General features: G+C 42.1%; 1 long non-coding RNA gene across 4 annotated transcripts; it reads left to right on the top strand.

The window, feature by feature from the left end:
• Positions 1 to 1,443: 1,443 nt before the first annotated feature.
• Positions 1,444 to 19,551, top strand: LOC147245557 (uncharacterized). 4 transcript variants are annotated; one of them, XR_015110178.1, is made up of 6 exons: positions 1,444 to 1,605; positions 1,762 to 1,914; positions 2,623 to 2,818; positions 3,457 to 3,490; positions 18,764 to 18,843; positions 18,940 to 19,551. It is a non-coding gene; the product is annotated as an uncharacterized LOC147245557 (long non-coding RNA). The 4 variants fall into 4 exon arrangements; XR_015110177.1 differs by lacking the exons at positions 18,764 to 18,843; positions 18,940 to 19,551 and adding an exon at positions 8,611 to 9,334 and having other exon boundaries at positions 3,457 to 3,504; XR_015110175.1 differs by lacking the exons at positions 18,764 to 18,843; positions 18,940 to 19,551 and having other exon boundaries at positions 3,457 to 4,490.
• The last annotated feature ends 175 nt before the right edge of the window (positions 19,552 to 19,726 follow it).

Raw genomic sequence — 19,726 nt, 5'->3', positions numbered from 1 at the left:
GATTAGTACAGTCATACAGAAAAATGAGAGGCCTGAGCATGGGATGTCCCACAGCATTACAAAGAGGAAAGCTCAGATAAATCAGGCGTTAATAATATTGTTAAGAGAAACCCCAAGGTGTGGCCTTACATTGTTCTCCTATAGCATTCAGCAAAGGAGAGAAAATAGATAAACTGATTGGTGCAGTTAAACAGTTTAAAATAAAATGGTTTGGTGTCTGAATTAAATGAAGTTAAAAAAAATTTGATGCTGTTTGATGTAACATTTTTTGAAGAACTATGGAGTTTTGAGTTTTAATGAAACAACTTATACAACATACGTAAAAGAGATCTTGAACTGTGGTATGTCTGAGTCTCAAATTACTATGTATCTCACTTTAAATAGTTCACAATGACTGATGTGTATAAACCTAAATTATATGAATGTATCGGCAAAGACTATTGTGGAGAAAAGTGTACTTGATTAATTTTGATATTAGTGTGATTAAACTTCCCATCAACTACCAGTCATAGTGTGAAGCTAACTAGCAGTCTCAAAGGTCCCTGCTCCCTAACGCGCAGAGAGAAAGGTATATCATCTGGCTCTGAGGAGGACAGCTGATCATTTAACTCTAAATCAGTTGCTGTTGTTGTTGTTGTTGTTTTTGTTTTGAACTGCATACCTCTTCTCTTTGTGTGCAGTAAAGATACACAAGGATTACCATCGTCATGTACATGTACAGCATCATTCGCCTGTAAATGCTGCCCTCTGCAGGTCAGGTTAAGATACATGTCTTTGTTTAAGTAAGAAAAGAGCATAAAAGGGAACAGTATCTGTTTATCATGTTTCTTTCCCATGGATTAATATTAAATACAAAGAGCTCTGACAGGCATTTTGAATTGTAGCATTGTGTCTTTCATGTTTGGCTGAACATATGCCCTCCCCAGAGGTCAGCCACTCCCTGCAAAAAAAGCCAACTTGTATTTTTTGGCCTAAAACAGTGATTTTAGTTGGCAAAACTTAAAAATTTAAATTATTGACATTTAGGGCAGTAATGCCAGCGAACACAACAAAGCAAGCCAGTTGTATGCTCCAGAACAAGCTGATGAGTTGTCGTTACTTATATCTTTAGGCTGGGGTTCAAAACAAGGGACGATAGTTATACTAACTCTAATTTATTTGTTGTGAAATGCGGGAAAGCCAACTTTCCGAGTTGGCACTTTAATTCTCATTGTGGCTCCTGCCTCGAGCCGGAGCACACGCAGGTTAGTTTTAACCAACTTTGAATTAAACGAAGTTAAACTGTACAGCAGTTTTATTGAGTTATGTTGTGTAGAATGTTGTACGAAGGCGCCATACACATTTTCAGTATTTAAACACAAACAGCTTTTCAGTCTTTAGCTAAAGCTATCGGCTAACTGATGCATCGCCGTTAGCGTCAGTTAGCCGATATCCATGCTAATTCATGTGTGCTAACTTGTTACAGCTGAAAGTGTAGCCGTGCGGGTATCAATGCTCTTTCGGAATTGTGGTCGCAATATTAGCTGACATTCCATGTCATCTTTCAGAAGAATTGGCGGTGTAACTAACATTTTGTGGTAATAAAAGTCAGGCAGAAGTAAGCAGGTGAACCAACAATTTATTATAATATGTTGTGTTTATGATTTAGTCTTTTTTTTTTTTAAGTAGCACATTGTATGTTGATTACAACGTATATTTTAACATGAAGATGGTGTTGAAATTGTATTGACTTTGTATTGAGGATTTAAATTTCCTTCTCAGATTTTTCAACAGATAGGGGAAGAGTTTTATCTTATCACAAACAAGAATGGACGGCTTCATCAGAACACTTGGAGGCTCCTGAGACTCTATCCGGCGAGGAGGACAGCTTTTTCATCTCAGATGGATGAGCTCCTTAACAGCCTGGATCAAGAGGTGAATTCTTTACGTAGTAATTTGATAACTCTGAACATGATGGATATAAAAGGAATTTTTGCCTGTAGTGGCAAACCATCAAAATAAATGCATGAGTGTCTAAGGGACTAAAACAATAGCACAAACAAGCAAACCAATTCAGGGAGTGGTTGTTAAAAGATATAAAATTACTGAGATTGTGGTTCTTGTTAAACAAAGGGTATCTTAATCTTTAAAAAAAATATCTTGCTCAGTAGGGAACTGCAGCTGCAGCATTGTAGGGCCTTCCCTTGTGACAGTCAGGAGGAGCTCTTCAGGAACTGTCTTGCGAGTGGTTATTAATATAAATGGTAAATATGTTATGATACTGTATTCATAGTGCTGTATTTAATGTTGACTTCAGCCATTACCTCTTTGTCGTCTTTGCTCCCCTAATCTTTCCCAGCGTCCAGAGTGTCTTCAATACTTGTACTGTCCTGGCTATGACTTGATGTAGTCTAGCTGATGTTAGTAGATGTGTGTGTATGGGGGTTCAGTTTTTAATTGAAGGGTACGGGATGGAAATAATTACTGTCAAATTCATTAGTAATTCCATTTTGAAAAAATGTTTATTCAATAATTTAGATTTTTTTTTTTTTTTTAGTGTAATAGCTTATTCTGATTTGCAGGATTTTAATGACGAATGTCCTGCACTTCGTGTGTTGGTCTTTTCCGGTCTGTCAACACAAGCACACTGACCCAGAAGAGTAACAGACGAAGGGCCTCGTTGTGGGTGTCCTCACTGTGTTGGAGGATGGTACCAGCACAGCTCCTCAAAGTGTTGTGAATGATGCTGTTGTGGAAAAGTGATCACCCTTCAAGATCTCCCTGACCTGTCAACTGCTTTTGCTTACCTCTTTGGACTGATCTACGCTTCAAACCCTAGGTATCCAAAAGACCTTGGGTAGACATTTGAAACTGTTCAGAAGGTTTTCATGGAACTTGGTACAGACCTCTCTGTAAGGGTCAAATCCCTCAAAAACAAACTCCTGTTTGGCAAACTCTTCCTGTTGGAAGAGATTTGATACAGTAAATAAAACAAATGTTTTGAATGTAAATGTTGCATCTGTAATTTTTTTTATACATTTGATTAGGAGTTATTGGCTCTAAAATATCAAGTTTGGTTACATTATAAACTATTGCAGTTTGCAATTGCACATTCCTCAGATTATTCTGCTACACAAATTCAAGTGGATTCTGTGTAAGAAATCAGTTATTACAATGTAAAATTATAAATTAGTACAATTTACTGGAGTTAGCAGAAGTAAAGATTAAAAGTTATTACAGTGTAAAATTACAAGTTAGTACAATTTATGGGAGAGTTAGCACAAGTAAGGATTAAAAGGTATTACAATGTAAAATTATGAGTTAGTTCAACTTACTGTTGAGTCGACAAAAATCAGAATTCAGAGTTGACGAACTCAAAAGCAAAACTTAAAATATTTAGTTCATTTGTCCAACTTAAAAATTTTATCAGAGTTTGTTGTAAAATTTTATGTTCACCCAACTTTTCTTTTTTTGCAGTGCTGCTGTTGAGCTGATGACACTTGCATCAAAGGTGCCACAGGCCAGGTCCAATGAGAGAATAAGTATTATTTTACCTCCTTTGCCATCACAGCAAAGCTCAGAGTGCATAGTCAGGACTGTGTGTTCTTCCACACAACTGGGTGGTCTGCCAAGCAAAACGTGACCCCAGCGAAGACCTTTGTTACAAGCAGCTCTGAACAGGGTCCGCTCTAACATGAACCTCTCTTTTGTGGAAGTGTCATGGGGCTCTGATTCACGACATGTTATGTAAGACACAAAGGAATATATGTGTGTGTGTGTGTGTGCGCGCGCGCGTGGGTGTGATGGAACAAATGAATGGCATAGCATATTTGATGGATGAGGCCCAATACGTGCCCCATCTTTAAATTTAACCTGTTTTCAGACTGGAATAGTAGCGAGATCAAAATCTCACCAAAAGAGAGCGCCATAACACAATTCATTTGAAGCCGCATGCTTTCTGTTGTTCTCCGTGTTTTCTTATAGTCAGAGAAGCAGCTCTAAATACTATAAAACATTCTTCACTGAGAGTTTTTTTGTTACACTGTGCCAGAGGTTGATATGCAGTGTTTAACACAGGCAGACTGAATGTCACACGTAGTCAATGACATATTTTTCTGTGCTACACTTAAATCTGACGTCAATCGGTGTTTATACAAAACTATTTTGTAATATCATAACTTAGACTTTGGTCCATTATGCAACTCGAATAAGTGAGACAGGATGCCTGCCCATCCTGAGGAAGGATAGTTACAAACAAAATATTAACATGTTGCACAAGAGGGTATGTTATGTTAGGGTTTAAACGGAACCTTGGATTGGCCATAGGGGACACAAGATGTTACTTCCTTCAACAATTTAGTTATTTGTGGCCACAATATATAACTTGTTCCCTCAGTTAAGTTATTTTATACTTTTGAACAGCTATATTTTCTGGCCATCAGCTGTTTACTTTGTTAAAACAAGTTATATCTTGTGGCCTCAACAATTAGATGGGGAGAACAGTGAGAAACGTGAAAGGCTTTTTGTAGTTCATCCTTCACGTCTTCATTCAGCACACTAGAATGCTGAACAATTCTATATTTCTTTGTAGATCAAATGTATGTATCATCAGCTTCTCAAAATGATTTCCTATCATTTTCTGACATTTTCTTGCCGAAAAAAAACTCCTTATGATTTCTTTCCAGTTTTTTTGTGTTATCTGGAAAACTTGAAAAAAAATGACTCAGGTGATGATTTTAAGAAGCCAATGATATTCGACTGTAAATGTAAACCTCTCTATTTATTTGCACACAAAACAGACAGCATCAGTTTTTTGCAGTCAAGAATGATGAGAAAATCAAGGCGTTTACTCCTGGAATGGGCCATATCCATCCACGTCCTCATATCGATAAAAACCCACAGCTCGAGCCTGACAGCTACTGCCACCACCTAAGATAAGAAAAGGGAAGAGCCCACAAACCAAGAGGATTTAAACAATATATACTGCTAAAAAAAAAAAAAACAATGTGAACACTAAAATAACACGCCCTAGATCTGAATGAAAGAAATATTCTTATTAAATGCTTTGTTCTTTACATAGTTGAATGTGCTGACAACAAAAATCACACAAAAATTATCAATGGAAAACAAATGTATTAACCCGTGGAGGTCTGGATTTGGAGTCACACTCAAAATTAAAGTGGAAAAACACACAGGCTGATCCAACTTTGATGTAATGTCCCTAAAACAAGTCAAAATGAGGCTCAGTAGTGTGTGTGGCCTCCACGTGCCTGTATGACCTCCCTACAACGCCTGGGCTGCTCCTGATGAGGCGGCAGATGGTCTCCTGAGGGATCTCCTCCCAGACCTGGACTAAAGCATCCACCAGCTCCTGGACAGTCTGTGGTGCAACATGGTGTTGGTGGATAGAGCAAGATATGATGTCCCAGATGTGCTCAGTTGGATTCAGGTCTAGGGAACAGGCGGGCCAGTCCATAGCATCAATGCCTTTTCTTGCAGGAACTGCTGACACACTCCATCTACATGAGGTCTAGCATTGTCTTGCATTAGGAGGAACCCAGGGCCAACCACACCAGCATATGTTCTCACAATGGGTCTGAGGATCTCATCTCGGTACCTAATGGCAGTCAGGCTACCTCTGGCGAGCACATGGAGGGCTGTGCAGCCCCCCAAAGAAATGCCACCCCACCATTACTGACCCACTGCCAAACCGGTCATGTTGGAGGATGTTGCAGGCAGCAGAACATTCTCCAGGGCGTCTCTGTCACATGTGCTCAGTGTGAACCTGCTTTCATCTGTTAAGAGCAAAGGGCACCAGTGGCGAATTTGCCAATCTTGGTGTTCTCTGGCAAATGCCAAACGTCCTGCACGGTGTTGGGCTGTAAGCACAATCCCCACCTGTGGATGTCGGGCCCTCATACCACCCTCGCGGAGTCTGTTTCTGACCGTTTGAGCAGACACATGCACATTTGTGGCCTGCTGGAGGTCATTTTGCATATTCATCATTATGTTTTGTGCCTGTCGGCCTGTGTGACGGTATAAAAAAAACTGCAGTGGCTAGCGTCCATGCTGTGAGTGTAGTTTCTTAATTTTGCTAACAGTTCAGATACTGTGAAAACATGTCTTTTTGTGGATTAATTAGGGTATGACTAGAAATAGAAGAGTGTAGCCCAGGTACAACAGTCTCTGGAGGGACTGCTGTGTCAGTTGCATGGTGCATGGTGCATGGTTAAGCTGATGGCTGTCTGTTTCATGTCCAGGTATGTGTGTGTGTGTGTGTGTGTGTGTGTGTGTGTGTGTGTGTGTGTGTGTGTGTGTGTGTGTGTGTGTGTGTGTGTGTGTGCCGTTTGAAGGTCAAGACTTGGTTTTAGGGTCGAGGTTAGAATTAGGTTCTGGTTAGGTTTAGGGTCAAGGTTAGGGTCAGGCAGTTAGTTGAGATGGTTAGGGTTAGGGTTAGGAGCTAGGGAATGTATTATGTCAATGAAAGTCTTCCACCTTGAGTGGGATTTGCCCATTCAAGTCCTTCTGTTTCCTCTCTGCTGAAACAAATTCACATCACTGCCACTGTAAAATCAATTAAGTTCTGATGTAAGTGATTGTCTCGTTAAACCTTTGAAGAGAGTTGTAGTTAGTCAACTCCCATAAAAATCACTTGAGCCATTATTTCTTTCCCATTTATGTCCGTCTATGTGGGAATTAAAGGAGAAGTTAGCGCTGCCCAGATGTACAGTAGAGTCAAGTCTTTTTAGTGTCATTGCCAGTCAAACATGAATCAGACTTTCCTATCATAACCCAAACAGCATCTGCCCAGTAGGTTCCTGTGTTCCCTGCTCCATGCCTTACCTTGTAAGGCAGCGAATTTCATGCAAATAATCATCAGAATCAAGTCTATCAGGCTTCAAGTTCTGCATTTCGGTCAAACCCATTGGTGTAGTCTTATTTTCAGAAGTGGGTATGATCATTCCAGGGACCCCCTCCCACTGTGCATGTGCACATTATACAGTACCCAACAACCCTCAAACCATTTTATTAAACGGCACATACTGCACATGCACTCACAAGTTCTTCCATGAGGGACTCATTCTGTACCTTAAATATGTTGATATGTATTCCTGCACAGTTTAAAGATGGTGCACTGAAATCCTGGGACTTTTTTAGTGACTATACTGTTCTGCATATCACATAGACTACATCAGTCAGTGGTGACAATGTTCCGAATTTGATAAGGGTCGAATAAACACAATATTTCTGATGGATTTTTGGAAAATGTTTCATGTTTCAATGCAGACATGAAGGAATTGCCAATAGTAGTTGGTTTTAAGGAGATGGGAGTCTGTTGAATTGGGGACTTAAGGGCCTTCTAACAAGTGAATTTGTCTGCGAGCTTCTCTCTCACTGGCTGCTTGCTCACTGTGTGTCAAACAAGTAGCGTAGCTACATTCTGGAGTGCAACAGAACTTTTACATGGGAGTGGAGTTTTTCACTCACATGCGCATTGGGACAAATGTTGGGTTTCCCTTGGGAGGAGCCCAGGTGGCATCCTAGGTAGATGTCCGAAACTCCTAAACTAGCGCCTTTCGATACAAAAGGACAGCAGTGAGTCAGTCATGGATACTTCACCTTATCCCTGAAGGCGATACAAGCCACGATTATGAGGACACCCATTTTGGGAAGCTGTATTTACTTGCATCACTATAACTCAAAAAGACATGTGTAAGTCAATACAATAATGTGATGTGTGTACTGTAGCCTCGTGCCTGTCATACAGTAACAAGGCAGGCCAGGGTAAAATTGTCGCACCACGCAGGAGTTCAAAAGGCAGTAGTTGAGTAACGGAAGTGGGTACTTGTTTTAAATGGTAATGTTGTTCAGCCCTCGAAAATCAATACACGGACGGAGAGAATTGTCTCTCTTGTTTACAAAGAAAAACCCAGCTCTCAAGGGTGAGGACAAGGGCTGAATAATCCCTGCTGCAAGGGATTCTGACATATTTCTCCATGGCTGCACGCTCAGGTTTAGAAAGGTTATACAGGCGGCTGGATGGGAGGGTGGCCCCAGGAAATAGATCTATGGCACAATCATAAGGGGCCTCATGTATCAATACTTGCGTGGATCTCATACTAAAATACTGCGGTCGCAAGAATCGCGAAAGTTGCGTACACAGAAAAAAATCCCAATCAGTGTGGAATTGAGCGCAGATGTCGGAGGACTGGGCCCGCCCCCATTACGGCCACCTATAAATTCACAAATTTATTTAAATAGGGTCTAGGGACTGGCTTATGACTGCTGTTGGTGTGGAGAGTGGAATCAGACTAATGAGCAGCAGGCATTCAGAGAAGGATAGCTGCAGTGGATCCCGGAAGGCCCCGCCCAGCCCTGGGGAAAACAAAAAAACATGGACATGGAGCAGAAGTGCACTGAATCTAGGCAGGATTTGAGTACCTCTTGATGTTCAACCGTCTAATGTAATGGCGATGCCGTCTGCGTCTTTCAGGAACAGTACAACTTTGGCCTTCGACTTTTTGTAGAGGTTCAGGACCACTGTGTGGGTAAAATGCATTTGTGATGGGATAGCGTACTTCGGTTCCAGTGTGTGAAGGAGTCACTGAAATTTCTGATTTTCTTCCACAGAAGATGGCCTTTTGGTGCAAAGGAATCTGTCAGTGTCTTCTGGCCTTTTGCCATTTTCATCACAGGTGCAGTGGATTTTAGTAATGAGCTGTGGTGTTTCTATATATGTCTTAGCATAGTGCTTGTGTTAACCACGGTGTATGGTACTATTTTCTTACACTGCTTACATATTGTCTGTGTCTTGTCTGTTTCTAATGCGGTGTGGATCAAAAGAAGTAAAATTAAACTTTTTGTCTGAAGAATAATCCAAAATAGCTTTGAAATTAATACTGTTGTATAATGAAAATATTTGCAAAATCATATACCATGGGATTTTCTTTATAGATGGAGAGGATCCAAGTTGTATTTCAAGGTGGTTTAATGTGGTCATATCCCTGTATTTTAAATTCATATATATTTACCCCTCCATTAGTGCAATATCTCTGTTCTGCCACTGTCGTGAATAATGATGACTTTATTGTGTACAGCATATGAATCGGGTAAAACTGGAATCAAACGAGAATATAAAATGAACATTTATTGTAATAAACCTCATTAATCAACATATTTCAACTTAAAGGTCTGTAGCACACGACGAGTATAGCAAACTAAAGGCTGCAGTGTAGCTAATATAGCTAACAGAGAGCTATGACCTACAGTAGCTTCGTTAGCTGACAGCTACAAGTGATAAACAGAGCACAAAACAACATACAAACTCGCATTAATACAAACTATAACATCTATTATGTTCCCGGTGGATGTGCGTAGAAATACACTCAGACACAGGAAACTTCATTTACCGGAGCAGGGGAAGGGAAAACCTCAGACTGGCCGGCGCAAAACTTTATTTGCACACACCCAATAACATAACAAAGCACATCATATGTGCAACCGCCCCCTTGTGGTCTCCGGGGGTAGTACTGTGCAAGCACAGGCTACAGTTCAATACACAACATCCCTCCCCGCCTATTTGGATCCCCACCTGCATGTTCACACCCCTATCAAACAGACCCCTGAAACCAGACCTACTCATAAGCAATAAGAACGAGAGCTTTGACCCTTAGAATGCAAGGTGCGAACAAACAGCATAACAATAATATTTAGAATACCCCACAGTCAACCACGTACCTGTCCCCCAACCAGATAAAATACTGAAAACAAACCAAACATGCTTACTGAGGCTGGGGGGTGGACTACCCCCGATCCTCTGAGTCAGTCTAAGGGGATTATTCTTAACATGACATGACTCGCTGACTACTCACCAATCAACACAGTTCACAGATTCAAGCGGTCCAGTGGTCGGGTAACCCGGAGTGGATACCTGCGGGCTGGCCCTGCTGCCTCTGCTGAGACTGTGGGTACCTCCTCCTGCTCAGGGTTGACCGCCCCTGTCCTTGGAGCGTCCTCTCTCGCCTGGGAAGGGGAAAGTGCCTCCTGCTCCTGCTGTGACATGGTAGCCAAGTGGCTCGGTAAGGCTGGGTGCTCTGAATCCACAGGAAGTAACAGTCCACGATCACCAGCCCGCATCTGCTCCACATGGTGTCTCCAGAGCGTGCCTGCCCCCACATCCACGGTGTAAGATACTGGACCCTCTTGCGATGTCACCCGTCCTGGCATCCACTTCTTCTCCCCCTGTCTATAGTCACGAACCAACACCGCCTCCCCCCACCACAAATGTACTGTTTATGGCCACCTCGGCTCTGAGAACACGTTGGCCTTCCTGCGCCCGCTCCACAGTGGCCGACACATTCGGCCTAACCAGGTCCAACCGCGAGCTGAGTCGACGGCGCAGGAAGAGCATAGCTGGGGACTCCCTCATCGTCATGTGAGGTGCGTTCCAGTAGCTGAGCAAGAATGCATCCACCCGATGTTGTAAGGTCCATGTCCCCCTATATGCTTTCAAGGAGCGCTTCAGCACAAAGCGCTCTGCCTGGCCATTCGTGGCAGGGTGAAATGGCACCGTTCTCTTGTGTGCCCTGAGAAATGCCCTGAACTCTGCTGACGTGAATTGTGGGCCATTGTCACGAACGAGCACCTCCGGCATTGATGTCGATGTCATCACCTGTACCTCTGGCCACTTAGAGTATGCGTCCACTGCAACCAGTAGCATGTGTCCCTCAAACGGCCCTGCAAAGTCCACATGAATCCATTGCCAAGACGACCCTGGCCATGGCCAGGTGAGGAGTGGAGAGAGCGCCGAGCTTACGTTGACACATAGAACATGCCTTGGCCTTCTGTTCAATCCAGCCCAGGCCGCCAGATGTGACTCCGTGCGATAGCTTTCATCTTGACCACGCCCGGGTGCCCAGCATGCAGCTCCTCCAACAGCTGTGGTCTCAATGCTGGCGGCACTACCACTTGGCTGCACCACAACAAGCACCCCTGCACCACCGTCAACTCGTCTCGACGCATGTAGAAAGGCGCCAGGGCATCAGTCTGTCTATCTGTCCCTACAAACTGGCCTGACACAACCTTATCTGCTACACTAGAGAGCACTGGATCATATTTAGTCCCCCTCCTAATGTCTTCACTGTCTATGGTAAGCATTTCGAGGTGGTGCACCGTCACCCTATCCATTGCGTCTGGCTTTTCCCTATGTTCTACCTGCAGTGGCAGACGTGAGAGGCCGTCTGCATTTCCATGATCTGCTGCTTTTATATAGGATAGTGTAGTTGTGTGCCGCTAACGCTAAAGCCCACCGTTGAAGCCTTGCGGCCGCCATAGGTGGCATTGCCTTGCTAGGGCTCAATATACTCGTCAGCGGTCTGTGATCTGACAGAAGTGTAAAATGGCGCCCATACAAATAAGCGTGGAATTTCCGTACCCGAAAATAATTCCCAGCGCCTCCCTCTCTATCTGGGCATAGTTTTGTTCTGCCTTACTCAGTTCTCCCCGGTCACCAGAATGTCGTCCAGAAAACAATGGACATTGGGGAGACCCCGTAAAACCTGGTCCATCACCCGCTGGAAGATAGCTGGCACCGAGGTGATGCCAAAGGGGAGGCGGTTGCAAAACATACCCTTCTGCATGGTAATGGATAAATACTTGTGGGAGCTTTCCTGCACAGGGACCTGCAAATAAGCGTGCGCAAGATCAAGTTTGCTAAAACGCTGCTCACCCGCCAGTGACGCAAATAGGTCCTCAATCCTTGGAATGGGGTAATGATCACCGCAAAGTGCGGGGTTCACGGTCACTTTAAAATCTCCAAAAACACGTACCTTCCCAGTCTTTTTAACAATGGGCACGATTGGAGTCACAAAGCCTGCTGTCAGTGTCTTCTGGCCTTTTGCCATTTTCATCGGGCCTCATTTCCTGATAAATCATTATTGTTTGAAACAAAGCTTAATATAAATTATTTATTTTTATTGTAATTATTTTGAACACTTGATAAGAGAAACACAATAAAAACATTTGAAAAGGAAGGATCAAGGTGTTGTTGTACTGCAATACCTCCTGTACAGCATCAGAGACATTCAGTTATTGATTGTCTGAATGATTGATTTACCCCAGAAGAGGAACAGGTTTGTTGGAGCAGTAAAAATACACATATCAGAATGAAAAAAATTACATTTAAAAAGAAATTACATGACATTACCAGTATAATATATGAAGAACAGTTAGGATAAATTTAACTTGCCAAATAGTTTGGATTTCCTTAATTATATCCTTGATTAACCCAGACATAAGTATGGTTTGTTCCACTCAATAATAAATCTGTAAATATAGCGTGAAAATGATAGAACTAAAAGGCCACCTCTGAGTGCATGAGTTAGCCTATGTGATGGATGTGACGTCAGTATACCGTGCCCATTTGTTTTAATCATTGTTTATATTCTTAATGCTGATTGTTAGATCTATACTGGTTACAAATGTACTTTGTAGGTTGCATAAACATCAAAACAGTATCAATCAAAAAGTACGTTTGTTTTTTTTCCTGGCAGCGAGCGATAACTTCCAGATTGTCTCACAGAAGAACGGGGTGCCGAATTCCACGGAAGTTTATGTATGTAATTCCTGGGGCACTAAAATCCATTTCATATTATTTTTCTTGAACAGCTGTAGTCAACAATCACATTTCATTCATAAAAACAAGCGTTTTGTTAACAGGAAGTGCGTCACTTGCCTTCGTTTCCTTGGACTTTCTTTTTTTTTATTGACAAACTACAGTTATAGCACAGCAGGTGCTGAGATAGTGGCGAAATCATTACTCAATATTTAGTGAGAGTTTAGTTTTTATTTTTTATTCATCTATGCGTGCAGACTGGAAGTCTTTTTCCAGCGCGCGCGCAGACCAGAAATCACATATTCCGCCAACTTTTCACTGACCTCCTGACTCTGTTATCAGGTATGAAAAATAACCTCCGTTTCATTTCCTACTTTATAAATGTCATAAATGCTCCCCAATGTAATAGCTTTATTAGACAGAGATTGATATAAATCAAATGTTTGCTGAATCAAAATGGAATGCTTGCTAGCTAACGTTAGATTAGACATTTTTTTGGCTACTTCATCACCTCTGAGTCGATAATAATGTACGTTTGCATGTTACAAGAATATATTTATGTTTCTTGTGTCTTGATGTATTTTATTTTTGTAAAGATTTAATTTATTTAATCTGTATTTTGATTATTTTCCCGATCATTTCACTGGTTATTGGTCCTCCGCCGTCCAGCTGGACCCCTATAGTGATGGCGATATTGTAAATATATATTTTCTATGTCTTATGTTGTATTGTCTGTGGCCATGGTGGCGATCTAGTTACCCCTTAGTGGATTATTAAAGCTGAATCCTATCCTATCCTATCCTATCCTATACATCCCGTTGGTTTAAAAAAAAAAACCCATTAATTATTGTTACGATCTCTCCGCAGACCTACTATACATACAATCACTGAACAGAGGTGGTGAAAAAAATGCATATTTCCCGCTAGAAATGTCATTAAAACACATTTTAATACGGAAAGTATCTGGAAATATGACTTTTTATCACAGGGAATGACAACAGCAGCAGCCATTTTATTAGTTTCAGCAGCAGAAAACCTGAAAGTCACGTGACATGGGGACGTTGCATGGTTTAAGCCCTTTACGTCGAAATCCGAAGATAAGGGGACAGTATTACAATCAGTGAATGACCCTCTTCGTCAGACAGTCACGGAAAGGGGGTACACTTGACGTCGGTTCTGGACGGCAGGGGGCAGTGACCAAACGTCAATATATGACGAATAGTGGTGAGACTGTGTTGGTTCAATACACAACAACATCAACGCAATATATGCATCTTAAATCCATACTTACAGACAATGCTTTGATGCATCTGATACCCCAAAATGATGAATGTGTTCCCCTGTCTGCTTGGCTCTACAATGGCTCACAATGCATGAAGAGAAAACAAGATAGCCGCTTACAGGGTTCAAAACAAGCCACGAGGAAACTAGTGGCTAAATATTTAACTAATATATCGACGGTTTCAGCCAGGACAGAACAATCTCCCACCCTCAATAGCACGGTTTACTTTATACGGACTGTTTATATTTGATTTTGTATCTTATTTATATAGATATATGTACATACCTATTCTGCTACTTGACTTTATTTTAGTAATTCTATCTTTAGCTGACTAATTGCCTTGGCTTAAACTGGGACCCGAGTCCTAATTTCGAACCACTAACATGGAAATGTGAAATGGTATGATGAAAAAGATCCTTGAATCCCTGAATCATAATGTGAAGAGGTAAAATTACAAAAACATTTGCGAGTGTAGGACACAACTGCCAGATGCTCATCTTTTACTGCTCAAGAATTCTCAAATAAAATTCATGAGATTAGAATGAAAATGTTCTCTTTAATTCCAGTTCATGTATAGCTACTGATTATGCTGAACAGCTCTCACTTACTGATTCTCACCTTGTCTCAGCTATCACTAATTTTGAGACTATTTCTCTGGAAACTTCACCAAACATAGTTTCATCTCAAAAAACACTCCTGCCAGTTCAAGTCAAGTCAAGTCAATTTTGTAGTGCCAAATCACAACAAAACTTATTTCATGACATAGGTCTAGTACCACACTCCTTCAATGAATTTATACCCAACAATTCTCCATCAGCAGCACATCAGGCAACAGCAGCGACAAAAATCATCCTTTTAACAGGCAGGAACATCAAGCAGATCCAGGCTCAATGGGGACGGTCTTCTGCTTTGACCGGTTGGGGGAAAGAGAGCAGGAGAGCAGGGCAGAGACAAAGACAGATAATGGAGGAAGACAGATATACAGAAGGAAAGAGGGGGACCGAGATAAGGAGAGAGAGAAAGGAGGAGAGACTGTTGGACAGATGGGGACGTGAGCAGGTGGGGCTACGGGTGGCAGCTTGAGCCTCTTCAGGTCTGTAGCCTCCTCCAGCAGCACCCAGGATGTGGGATGCGGGGAGCCCGAAGGCTCCGGAGAAGAAGACAAGTTAGTAACACATACAAGTATGATTTATGTATGACACATATAGGAGGACAGAGAGGAAAGAGAGAAGCAGAGAGAAGCCCAGTGCACCATGGGAGATCCCCCAGCAGTCTAAGCCTATAGCAGCATATCTAAGGACCAGCTTAAGCAGCCTAACTATAAGCCTGATCAAAAAGGAAGCTCTTAAGTCTGCTCTTAAAGGTAGAGAGGGTGTCTGCATCCCGGACCAAAACTGGGAGACGGTTCCACAGGAGGGGAGCCTGATAGCTGAAGGCTCTGGCTCCCATTCTACTTTTAGAAACTCTTAAGAACCATAAGTAACCCTGCATCCTGGGAGCGAAGGGTTCTCGCTGGGTAATAGAGGACTATGAGCTCTGTCAAATATGAAGGTGCCTGACTGTTGAGGACTTTGTATGTTAGAAGGAGAATTTTGAATTCTATTCTGAATTTGATAGGGAGCCATGCAGAGAAGCCAGTACATGAGAGACATGGTCTCTTCTGTTAGTTCTAGTCAACACGTGGGCAGCAGCATTTTGGACCAGCTGGAGAGTCTTTAGGGACCTACTGGTGCAGCCCGATAGAAGGGAATTCCAGTAATCCAGCTTGGAAGTGATAAAAACATGGACTATTTTTTCTGCATCTTTTTAAGACAGGATGTGTCTGATCTGAGCAATGTTGCATAAATGAAAGAAAGCAGTCCTAGAAATTTGCTTAATGTGGGAGTTAAAGGACAGATCCTAATTGAAGAGAACTCCTTGGGTTCTTACGGTAGTTCTGGGGGCCAAGGTAATGCCATCCAGGGTACCTATCTCATTAGATAGGGTGTCTCTAAGATGTTTTGGGCCCAGTATAATCACTTCAGTTTTATCTGAGTTTAATAAAAGGAAATTATGAGTCATCCAAGTTTTATCTCCTTTAGACAGGCCTCCAGTTTAGTCAACTGATTTTTTTCATTTGGATGCATTGATAAATACAGTTGCGTATCATCTGCATAAAAGTGAAAATTGATTAAGTGCTTCCTAATAATGTGACCGAGAGGAAGCAGGTATCGGGTGAAGAGGACTGGTCCAAGCACGGATCCTTGTGGAACACCATAACTGACTGTAGAGGTTTCAGAGGTGTTATCATTAGATCGACCTAGTAAATATGACCTACACCAATTTAGTGCAGTTCCTTTAATGCCAATGACATGTTCCAGTCTCTGTAGAAGGATATGGTGGTCAACAGTATTAAAAGCTGCACTGAGATCTAATAGGACCAGCACAGAGACGAGTCCCTCATCTGATGCCAGTAGGAGGTCACTGGTAACTTTCATTAGTGCTGTTTCTGTGCTAGGATGAATCCTGAAACCTGACTGGAAATCCTCTAATAGGCTGTTGCTGTGGAGAAAGTCACAGAGTTTTTTAGCAACTGCTTTCTCCAGAATTTTGGAGAGAAAAGAAAGATTTGAGGTTGGTCTGTAGTTGGCCAAACCGTCTGGATCCAGGGTTGCTTTTTTGAGAAGGGGTCTAATTACTGCTACTTTAAAGGACTGTGAGACGTAACCAGATAACAGGGACACATTTATCATGTCTAAGAGAGAGGTGCTGACGAGGGGTAGAGAGTCTTTCAGCAGCTTAGTTGGGATGGGGTCTAGAAGACAGGTGGAGGGTTTAGAGGAGGAAATTATTGTACTAAGCTCATGAAGGCTAATGGGAGAAACACCATCAAAGTGTATGTCTGGTCCTACGGCTGCCTCTCAGGCTTCTGGGGTTAAAGGTGCTGTGTTGTAAGCAGATGGCAGGAGGAGATGAATTTTCTCTCTGATAAGGAGAATTTTGGCATTGAAGAAGTCCATCAAATCCTTGCTATCCAGGGAAACAGGACTCCTTGGTTCAGTAGAGCTGTGGCTCTCTGTCAGTCTGGCTCCAGTACTGAAGAGGAACCTGGGGTTGTTCTTGTGTTCCTCTGTTAGTGCTGAGTAGTGGGCTGCTCTAGCTATACAAAGGGCTTTCTTATAGCTTTTAAGGCTGTCTTGCCAGACAACATGTGACTCCTCCAGTTTAGAGGAGCGCCATATTATCTCTAGTTTCTGGGTTTTTTGTTTAAGCTGTCTGGCTTCAGAATTGTACCAAGGTGATTGTTTCCTTGGATTTAAACTCCCGGCTAGTTTTATTTGAATGCTGCGGTTAATCCTCTTCAAGGAACTCCATCTTGACCTGGGTCTCAGTAATTACAGATGTCTTGAACCATTTTTTTTCAAACATATTAGGGAGATTTGTGTCCCAGAAATTTTCAAATTTTTAGTTGAGAATAACCTTCTTTGTCAGCTTTCAGTGCCAGCCATTCTACTAAAACTGCACTCTCTAAGGTGGTAAATAACATTAGGCTTTATGTTGACTCAAATTCCACCTTTATTTCTGTTACCTGACCTCAGTGCTTTTTACACCACTGATCACATAATTCTTTCAGATCATCTAAATAGCAGGTTTAGCATCTCTGGCTTGGGTCTTGTGTACGTATAGTCTGACTTATTCAAAAGAACATAGTGTGTCTCATGATAATAGTATTGGAATACAACAGGGTTTGGTTCTTTGCCCTCTCATCTTCTTTACATATATCATCTCTTGGCCAAATCACATGCAGTTTTGGAGTACATTTCCACTGCTATTGTGCATGGTCGACACACAGCATAACAGCCTATTGAGGCAGATGATCTTTACCATATTATGAATTTAGAGCCTTGATTATTGGCAATTCATCGAGTGTCAAGCAATTCTTAAACCCAGATAAACAAAGATATTGGTCATTGGCCCAGCTCAACACTGGCACCCATTTGATCACGTGACAGTTATTCTGGGTAACTGTGTGATCTCTCAAAGCTCCCACCCTTCTCTAGATCCTGCCCTCTCTATGGATCAACACATTAAAGTAGTCAAAAGAATCGTCCTTTTCCACCTACATAACATTACAAAATAATGTCTTCTCTGTCCATAGCGGATGTTGAAATACTGATTTATGCTTTTGCTTTTGCTTCCATAGCAAAGCTCTGCTGCCTGTTCTGCCACACACTAACACAAAAAATCTCCAAATGGTTCAGAATTCTGCTGCCCAATCTTGACTAGAACAAGAAAATGTGATTATCTTACTCCAATTTTGGCTTAACTTCACTGGTTCCCTTTTCATGTCAGGTCAGACTTAAAGGTGCCTCTGATGACTTATAAAGTTGTAAATGGGCTCACCCACTCCTGACTCTGCAAGTTAATCAAACCCTATGTCCCATTTTGTGCCCTCTGCTTGCAAATTGTGTTCTGCTCCCCAGAGTAACAAAGAAGAAGCAGGCTGCAGGGACTTCTCTTATCATGCCCCGTTCCACTGAGATACCCCCCCCCCCTTCCCCATATACAGTATGAGACAATCCTCTGATGCTGTTGAGGCCCTAACATCAAAATTTATAACTAATCTATTTAGCTTGACCTTTGGTTGGGGCATATTCTCAATTCAGTGAAGGCTGGAGAATGCTACCATTATCCTTTTGCAAGGCTGGTTTCTGTTTAACTGTAGCTGATAACCCCATGAATTATATGACCTGCTAATGAGAATACTGAATTAGTGAATGTAAGTTTAAAATAACTTTCAGTTTCTCTACCTGTGATTTGTCTCGATGTCAACATCTTTTCTTCTCAAGCTGTATAAGTTTTTCTCTGCACAGCTCTTACTCTCTCTCTCTGGATCTGTCCTCTCCCAGTCCTTCATGACTGAGAAGAGGTTGTTAGATACCGATGACACCTGAGCTGCTCAAGAACCTCTCGAATCCATGACCTGGGGGTGAAGTTGCTTTCACTGATTCCCACTACTTTCTGTCTTACTTCTTTATCCATCATTGTTGCTGTTCTTTTCTAACCTGTTGGTTGTCCTTCTCAGCATCTTGCCAACTGAGGGTCCTGGAAGCAGATCAGACTGCAAAATCTTAAGCTGCTCATCACTGGTTTCTGACAGTTGAGATGTTTGTACATGGTTTATCAGAAGGGAATTATTATTTGCTTTTCATTCTGAGAGACAGTTGACTCAGAGCCAAAGAGTAGCATTCAGGGTGGCTCTTTTGATCAGTGCTCTTATGTCAGTTTTCAGCTTTCAGCTTGAAGCATTGCATGCATATTCCTGAGTGTTTTCAGCTTGCACAACAACAGGTGCCATCACAAATGCCACTCTGAAGGAAATCAGAGTGGGAGGCCTCCTCTACTGAGCAAAGACTTGGCCCCAGCTCCTTCTTCAGCTCCCATTAGCAGGGAGGAGGAGAGTCAGTCTTAATGCTTTTGCTTGCTGCTGTAATAAATCTGCATTTTTTAGTGTTAGTATGACAGCCCTGAGTGATTAAAGATATCTATGTGGCGAGCAGGAGATAAGCGTTGCCGCTGTACTTCATGGTCTAGGAATGAGGGTAATAATCCAGGACACTGTAACCTGTGATAAAACCTTCAGCGGCTTAGCTAACAAATTTCCTCTGTAGCCTGTGAGGTTCTCTCTCTCTCTCTCTCTCTCCCTCTCTCTCTCTCTCACTCTCTCTCTCTCTCTATATATTTATATCTTTCTCTTTCTCTTACACACATATATACACACACACACACACACACTAAAAATATTAACTTGCTTTTTCTTTCCTGAATTATGAGGAACTGGCACTGAGAGAAGCAAAGACACAATTGGCTTG

The sequence above is a fragment of the Aulostomus chinensis genome, chromosome 18 (assembly GCF_037954235.1).
Source record: "Aulostomus chinensis isolate RoL2024-O1b breed Wild chromosome 18, RoL_Achi_v1.0, whole genome shotgun sequence".
Classification (NCBI taxonomy): Eukaryota; Metazoa; Chordata; class Actinopteri; order Syngnathiformes; family Aulostomidae; genus Aulostomus; species Aulostomus chinensis.
This window is presented reverse-complemented; position numbering and strand designations above follow the sequence as displayed.